The 7,982-nt window shown below is 35.6% G+C and overlaps 1 pseudogene; it reads left to right on the plus strand.

The window, feature by feature from the left end:
• The first annotated feature begins 2,887 nt into the window (after positions 1 to 2,887).
• Positions 2,888 to 4,719, plus strand: LOC120147277 (annotated as a pseudogene).
• The last annotated feature ends 3,263 nt before the right edge of the window (positions 4,720 to 7,982 follow it).

Here is a 7,982-nt window from a genome sequence, read left to right on the forward strand (position 1 = left end):
TTTTCACTTTATATAGAAACCATAGTTTATATAATCTATATATAAATCTATGAAGATCCCGGTGTCATCGTTTGCATATTCTTCCCCTTCTTTTGCCCTAATAAACCGTTGGCTTCAAGTTTCATAGTAAAGTCCCTAATCGTTTGCTTGAGTCCATTGAGATCAGCCGAACCAATCCCTACCCCGAAACCATTGCACCCATAATTGCAGCTGCCACCGCAACAGCCGCCGATGATATCAACGTTGTCGCAGCTGGAACAATAAGGGCTTCTTTCATAGACGGGAGGAGGGAGATCGACGATAGGTTCAGGATCGACGACAGGTTCAGGATCGATGGGAGTTGAAGAACCATGATGTCGTTCGTACATGGAACCGCTGCTCGGCTGAAACACATCTTTTTCGACTCTGTCATCCATGGCGGAGACACCGGTCCTCTTACCGTAGGAAGTTGCTATACATAGTGACAAGAGTAAGGTCGAGAGAACCCAATTTGCTGCCATCATTGGGGACCAATTTAAGCTTATGTAGTTTTAGTTTGATTGATAAAAAAAGGTTTATATAGTACAGTTTTTGCGTGAAAACAGAAGGCATAAAGTTTGTGATGAAATTGAAAAAAAATCAATTTAATCTATTTCTGTTCATGCTGTTCGCATGAGGTGCATATTACGTGCAATTCATGTATCAGTTGGCATAATCGATACGTATCGAAGTAATGTATTCTGTTATTGGTGAAGAAAAATGAGTTATTAGTGATTGAGATATGATTTCAAGTTGAAGGCGACTTTATAAAATATTAGGAATGAAAAATATTATTAATAAAAATATATAAAAAATTATTTTAATTATATAAAATTTAAAATTTTAAGATTGATTCCACATACTCTTTCCATTCATCTCGATTAACCATTTAATATGGGGATAATTAAAAAATAAGATACATATATTTAGTCACCAAACTATTCTTGTAGTTATGTTTTGTTCACCTAGCTATTTTTTAAATCACACATAACATTATATTTTAGTTTATTTTAGTCACTTGACATTAAAAATTAATTATGATCATGACGTGTCACCATAAGATATAATGTCATACCATTATTGAAAAAATAATTAAAAAAATACCACATCAACATCACCATTAAATTTTTTAACGTCATATTAATAAAACGAAACTAAAACATAATATTAAATATAATTTTGAAAAAAATAGTTGAATCAACAAAATATAAATTTACGAATAGTTGGGCGACAGTTTATTCAAGAAAAAAGTAAGGATATTTTTTTAAAATTTAATAGTATTAAAAATAAGTAAATTTACTGTTTTCCAATTTATTTACTTAAAAATATTTTTAAGAGTAAATGAGCGCCATTTGATATAGAGTCATACAGTACTATGATAACTACTACATCTAGAGCTCGATCGATTTCATTTTTGTCCGTCGAAGATCATAATTTCATGTAAGTTAAATCAAAATTCCAAGATTATATGTGAACCTTTAATTTCACCGATCTCTAGGTATACGAATATACGACTTGTGTGAATTTCTAAGTATGTGACCATATGATTTATGCGATTTAAGTGAACTTTCAGGTACGCAAAAATGATTTGTGTAAACCTTTAAGTATGCGAACATAGGACTACTACGAACCTCCAAAGTACGAAGTGTATCCCGCAAACAATTAAAAGTGACCACGAGTTGATCACATGTTACTCTCAAAACACATTCAACGTACGATCATATGTTGATATCACATTCTCTTTTAATAACAAATTAGTCTAAATCATCACTTTCTAGGATGTTCAATCAGTATTAATATCACGACAACTTATGAATGACACTTATCCAAGATATTATAAATAGTCATGCAACAGAGAATAAGGGTACGTACAAATTTCTTCTTCGAAAAACCAAATCATTACGATCAGAATCACCATTCAAATTGACATTTACGTTTGTTGTCTATTTCACCGGTCAACAATGCTGCAACAGCTTTGGGTTACTTTTTAATAGGTCGAAATATATGCAGAACTGTAAGATCTTTGTGTTACAAGACTAAGGTTTGCAATTCATAGAACCATTACAATATAAATAGGAAAAATAGATTTGTATGCACGTTGAAGGTGTTTACTAAAGGAAAATATGAATACATTGTGATGAATTGTAACTTAAAAGGTTACATGTTTAATCTAAAAAGTTATACAATTAGTAATAATTATAGTTACAATCGAGAATATATTGACAATAACTTTTCGGTTACAATTAGTTATCTGATTTACATAAATTATTGTAGAAAATATAATATTTTCAGTTTTAACCTAAAATGTTATTCGGTTACTTTAAAAAATTATGCTTTGATAAATTTTACGATTACAATCATTTTTACCTTTTTTTTAGCCTTATATCAATCAATTGTTCTAAAAAATATATATTAAGATAAAATCAATAGTGTAAATAAACCGAGTTTAAACAAATAAATGTTTATATTCGTTTAAATTTTTAATATTATATTCGTATTCATTTATTTATTTTTACATGTATTTATATTCATTTATTTAATATTTGAAAATATTTTTATTTATCATTCGTGGACATATTATAAAACCGATTTACTAACATTCGTTGAACACTCTTTTAATTACATTTTACACCCGTAGCTAAAGGTTCCCTTTTCATTTTGTTTCCCTCTAAAATTTCTGCATTTTTCTCTCCTCCGCCGCAAAGCTTCTTCCTTCCTTCTCTTTGTTTGTTTGTTCTTTTTTTTCTTTTCCTCATTTTTAGCGAGTCACTGGCAAAACGATACATTTCGGCTGCTTTCAATCAAAATCATTTAACTGTAGATTTGATTCAAAGCTCAAAATTTTCCCTCTCCCTCATGCCAAGTTTCCATGGAAGCCAAACATCGTCTTCAAATGCCACCTCACGCATTCACCAATCTACCACGCAATCATCCAAGCAGGCCCACGTCTCAAACCTCTTCAACAAGTCCACGCTCGAATCATCGTCACGGGCTCCGGTCATAGCCGATCTCTCATCACCAAACTCCTCTCTTTTGCTTATGCCGCTACTTCACCCTTAGCTACACGCGTCACCTCTTCTTTTCCATCTCCAAACCAGACACCTTTCTCTTCCATTCTCTAATCACCTTGACCTCTAAATTCAATTTCCTCGAGAATCCCTTCTCTACTATCGCCGGATGTTATTAGCCAATATTTCATCCTCAAATTACACATTCTCCGCCGTGATTAAATCTTCTGCCGATTTAATGACTTTCAGTATCGGTAAAACCATTCATTGTCATGTTTTGATTTGTGGATACGGTTTGGATACATATGTTCAAGCTGCTCTTGTGAGTTTTTATGCTAAAACTGGTCATGTAAGGACTGCCCGTAAAATTTTCGATAAAATGCCTCAAAGAACAATAGTGGCTTGGAATTCGATGATTTCGGGATACGAGCAGAATGGGTTTGGGAAAGAAGCAATTGAATTGTTTCATTTGATGCGAGATTCGGGAGTTAAGCCGGATTCTACAACGTTTGTTAGTTTGTTATCTGCTTGTGCTCAGGTGGGTGCAACTGGTTTAGGCTGTTGGGTGCATGAGTATATTGCTAGGAACTGTTTCGATATGAATGTGGTGCTTGGTACTGCGTTGATTAATATGTATTCGAGGTGTGGAAATGTGATCAAAGCACGAGAAGTTTTTGATTCGATGGAGGAAAAGAATATTGTTGCTTGGACTGCTATAATTTCAGGGTATGGAATGCATGGTCATGGTAGCCGAGCACTTGAGCTCTTTAATGAAATGAGGCTCCATGGTCTACAACCCAATAATGTAACGTTTGTCGCGATCTTATCGGCTTGTGCTCATGCAGGGCTAGTTAATGAAGGGCGCCGGATATTTGCCAGCATGAAGCAGGAATATGGATTGGAGCCATCGGTGGAGCATCAGGTTTGTATGGTGGATATGCTTGGGCGTGCTGGACACTTGAACGAAGCGTATCAGTTTATCAAAGACATACCTAAAGAGCCAGCTGCTGCAGTTTGGACTGCAATGCTGGGGTCTTGCAAGATGCATAAGAATTTCGATCTTGGAGTAGAAGTAGCGGAGCATCTTTTGAGTCTGGAGCCCGAAAACCCAGGACATTATGTAATGCTCTCGAATATATATGCATTGGCAGGTAGGATGGATCGAGTGGAAAAGGTCCGAAACATAATGATAAGAAATCGCTTGAAGAAGGAAGTAGGCTATAGCACAATAGATGTTGATCAGAAGGTTTATTTGTTTAGCATGGGCGACAAATCTCATCCTGAGACGAATCAAATTTATTTTTATTTGGATGAGTTGATGAGTAGGTGCAGAGAAGCCGGCTATACCAGCATCCGAGTCTGTAATGCATGAAGTGGAAGAAGAGGAGAGGGAACATGCCCTTAGGTACCATAGTGAGAAACTCGCAATAGCATTTGGCTTACTAAAAACTGGCCCTGGTGTGCCTATCAAGATTGTCAAGAACCTTCGAATGTGTGAGGATTGTCATACGGCCGTCAAACATATTTCGGTTATTGCTAATAGGGAGATTAACGTTCGTGATAGACTTCGGTTTCATCATTTTAAAGATGGCTCATGTACTTGTGGAGACTATTGGTGATGAATTTAGCTGCTGTTTATGTAAGCATATTGAAGGTCTCATTTTTTTCTCCGAGTAGCCAAGATGAACAGCACAGGATACAAAGCTTCCCCTTTACAGGGATCTTTATTCCATTTTCGTTCTCGAATTCAAGAGACTGACTATCACACAGCTATTCACATTATAGCAACTTTTGGTAATGTAATGTGCATTTGTGCTTACCTACTACCACGACAGTTGTACATACACGTTATCCTGGAATTGGCTGCAATCGATTCCCTGTTTTGAAAACGCATCCAGGAGCTTTTGGAAAAGCGTGACGAGCATGATTTTGAACCCGATAGATATTCCTTTAATGTTTACATTAAGCCTATTTCTGCTGTATTCAAGAGCAAATCCTACTGGCATTTATTCCATGTATGCGTTACAAGCCAAGATAATAATTTCAGCATATCTGCTAAAGTGCTCCTTGACAAGGGCCTCAATGCTGATCCAGCAGCATTCAATCAACAGATGGCATCAATATTAACTCCATTAATGCAACAAATGCAAATGGAGGTGGAAACAGTGTTATAAAATGTGAAAATTTACCTTGGGCAGCTTCCGGAGTATATAAAGCGTAGACTGGCAGGTTACAAGGAAAGCATTCTCGTTGTAGCTCGCGGAATTTGTCTTCACCTTGACTCTTCCTAACTGCTTATCATATACGGCTTCATTGAAATAAGGTTTTTCTCTAGAATACTCCATTCTTGCTAAACCATCTTCAGCCAACTTCTTTTGACCTAAAAGTGGGAAAACTAAAATGGTTGTCAGGACTGTTTTGAGCAACTCAAATGGTATGTTTAACATTCATTAAGTCATGTTTCGAACCGGAGACACAGCCAACACCTTACTGTCATCAAGAAAGTGGTGATCCCAGCAATCATTGGCCATATCGAACTGCCTACATCTGCCGGAAATCTCCCCTGGTTTAAGCAACATTCTACCTTTGTTTTCCTCGACCTCATTGGCTTCATTTTGTGTTTGCTGTTTCAAGTATATGCAACTCAGTCCTATCTTGTTCAGTACAGTGGTGGCAAGTTTCCACCACCTATTCCTCAAGGAGAATGTCATATTCTTCCAATTTTGTTATTTTACCACACAATATCAACCTTGGTCCTTGTCTTAATGATTGGAAAGATCTCTTCCAATTTTGAATCTGGGTTTCCTCTTTCAAAACCTTTATCTAGTTTCCAGTAATCTCTAGTTATACCATGAGCTGATGCATGGAGCAACTCTTCAGTAGTGTCCTTTCCGTCGGCCAAAGAAAGCACACACCAGTCACCATGTTACCAATTTGCATGGGAAAAACATGGCAACAAAGTCAAGTATTTTTGCCTTTTGCAAATGAGACGGAGGAGAGGCACTTATATCACGATCAATGTGAGCGGAGGAAATCCAAGGGTGTAAATGAGCCGAGTTTGAACAAACATAGTTATGTTTGTATTCGTTTGCTTATTTTTTAAGGTGTTCATGTTCGATTCGTATTCGATTACTAAATTTTAAAAGTGTTTGTATTTGTTCATTTATTGTTTGCGAACATGTTTTTTAACATTCATAAACATATTCATTTAATGTTTGACAACCAACACTATTTTCTACCCTTTTATTTGCAAGTCAAGAAACTGGTTAAATTACACCACTAGTCTTAATTCTTTAGGTTTCACATTTTGAACTCTAAAGTTTATCTTGTGTTCATTTTATTCCCCATCTTCATTGATGTTTAAAATATAAAAAATAAAAGAAAAATGAGAATCAAATAAACAAACTTATAAATGAGTTGATAAATTAGTTCATAATAAATCAATAAAGCTATACGAATTCCCATAAAAGTTGGATCTTTCCAGGGATACCTGAAACAAGGATTGAACTATATAAAATGTAGAACATGAACTCATAAATTTATAAGTTTAATTAAACGATAAATCTCGATTTTAATCTATTTCAATTTTTTTATAACGAGTCAGCTTCAACAGTTTCCCCTTCCCCATTTGCCTAATCAAGAGAATCTCTATTGAGAGCTTATCCAAGCTTTACACAGAGAACTGTAGATTCAGATAATGTTTATAGCAAACTTTATATATCTAAAGATGTCTCAAGAGCAAGCAACAAGTGACGGCCAATAAGAAGTTGAGACATGATTAACGAAATAAAAGACTTTATGGGCCCACAATAATAGTTCAGAGTTCAGACCACTTCTATATGGTGCAGAAGTGGTATCCATGTACTTTATGTGATATGTCTGTCGCAGCATGTGTTGAACATCGAATCGGTCTGTTTTATGCTCGGGCTTGACAACATAGGCCTTTTCAGCAGCTTGTGCCTTTAGATAGAACTAATTAGGCCAAAGGCCCTACTTAGTTGAAACAGTAAAGACTTGTGCTACTAAATGCTACTGCAAAAAACGTTAACATTCCATCCCCACTGGCCTAGACAATCTCTGCAACCACTAATTCAACAACCGCAGTTCCAAGCTATGTTACTTAGGTTCTTCAGTGTCTTGAAGTACCTATGCCCGGCAACCGTGACTGGTTCATATCCGGACATAGGTCCAAGTGCATGGAAATATTGGACAAAATGAACATACTGAGTCTGATACTCGTACTAGAGTCTCCAAGTAGCTTAGGTTTAAAGCAAATCCAAGAGATTCAAAAGAATTTAAAAAAAAAGTTGGAAATAATTAATCATAGTCAGGAAACAAAAATTGTGTCAACTAAAAGTTGGACTACTTTACTAGGTTACTTACTACAAAAATACAATAGCACAAAAATTTGGCATGGGACATGTATTACTGTTCTCACTTGGTGCTTAAAAGCAAAGGCGAACAAATCCAATGCTTCACAGTACATCCAAAAATGTACATCGATCAAACTAAGAAGACATTCACCTGTTGTATAAAGATGGCATTATCTCGAGAATCAAAACATGAGCACCCATATTTTGCAAAATAAAGCCATGGGGAAAATATCTATCTTTAAGCAGTAGTAACAACCTTCTCTGTCTTCTTAACAGCTGCTTTAATGGCTTCCCATCAGTTATGATTTCTAGTTTTTCAATTCCTTGTATATCCGTTATTCTCAACTTAGTCATTCCTAAAATATGACAACGATCAACAAGTGTTACAAAGTCAGGTCAAACAAACTAAAATGTTTAGATACATGGTCCTTGACAAACCTGGCGATGTCCTTTGGTTCGGCGGTAATTCTTTCTTCTCTTTTTCTTAAAAATAATCACCTTAGCATCTAATGCCTAACAGAAAAAAACAAGGATATATAAATCCAGGTGCACGACCTAAGAGAATAATGAAAAACAACAAATG

Source organism: Hibiscus syriacus, unplaced genomic scaffold (assembly GCF_006381635.1).
Source record: "Hibiscus syriacus cultivar Baekdansim isolate YM2019G1 unplaced genomic scaffold, ASM638163v2 tig00110936_pilon, whole genome shotgun sequence".
Classification (NCBI taxonomy): Eukaryota; Viridiplantae; Streptophyta; class Magnoliopsida; order Malvales; family Malvaceae; genus Hibiscus; species Hibiscus syriacus.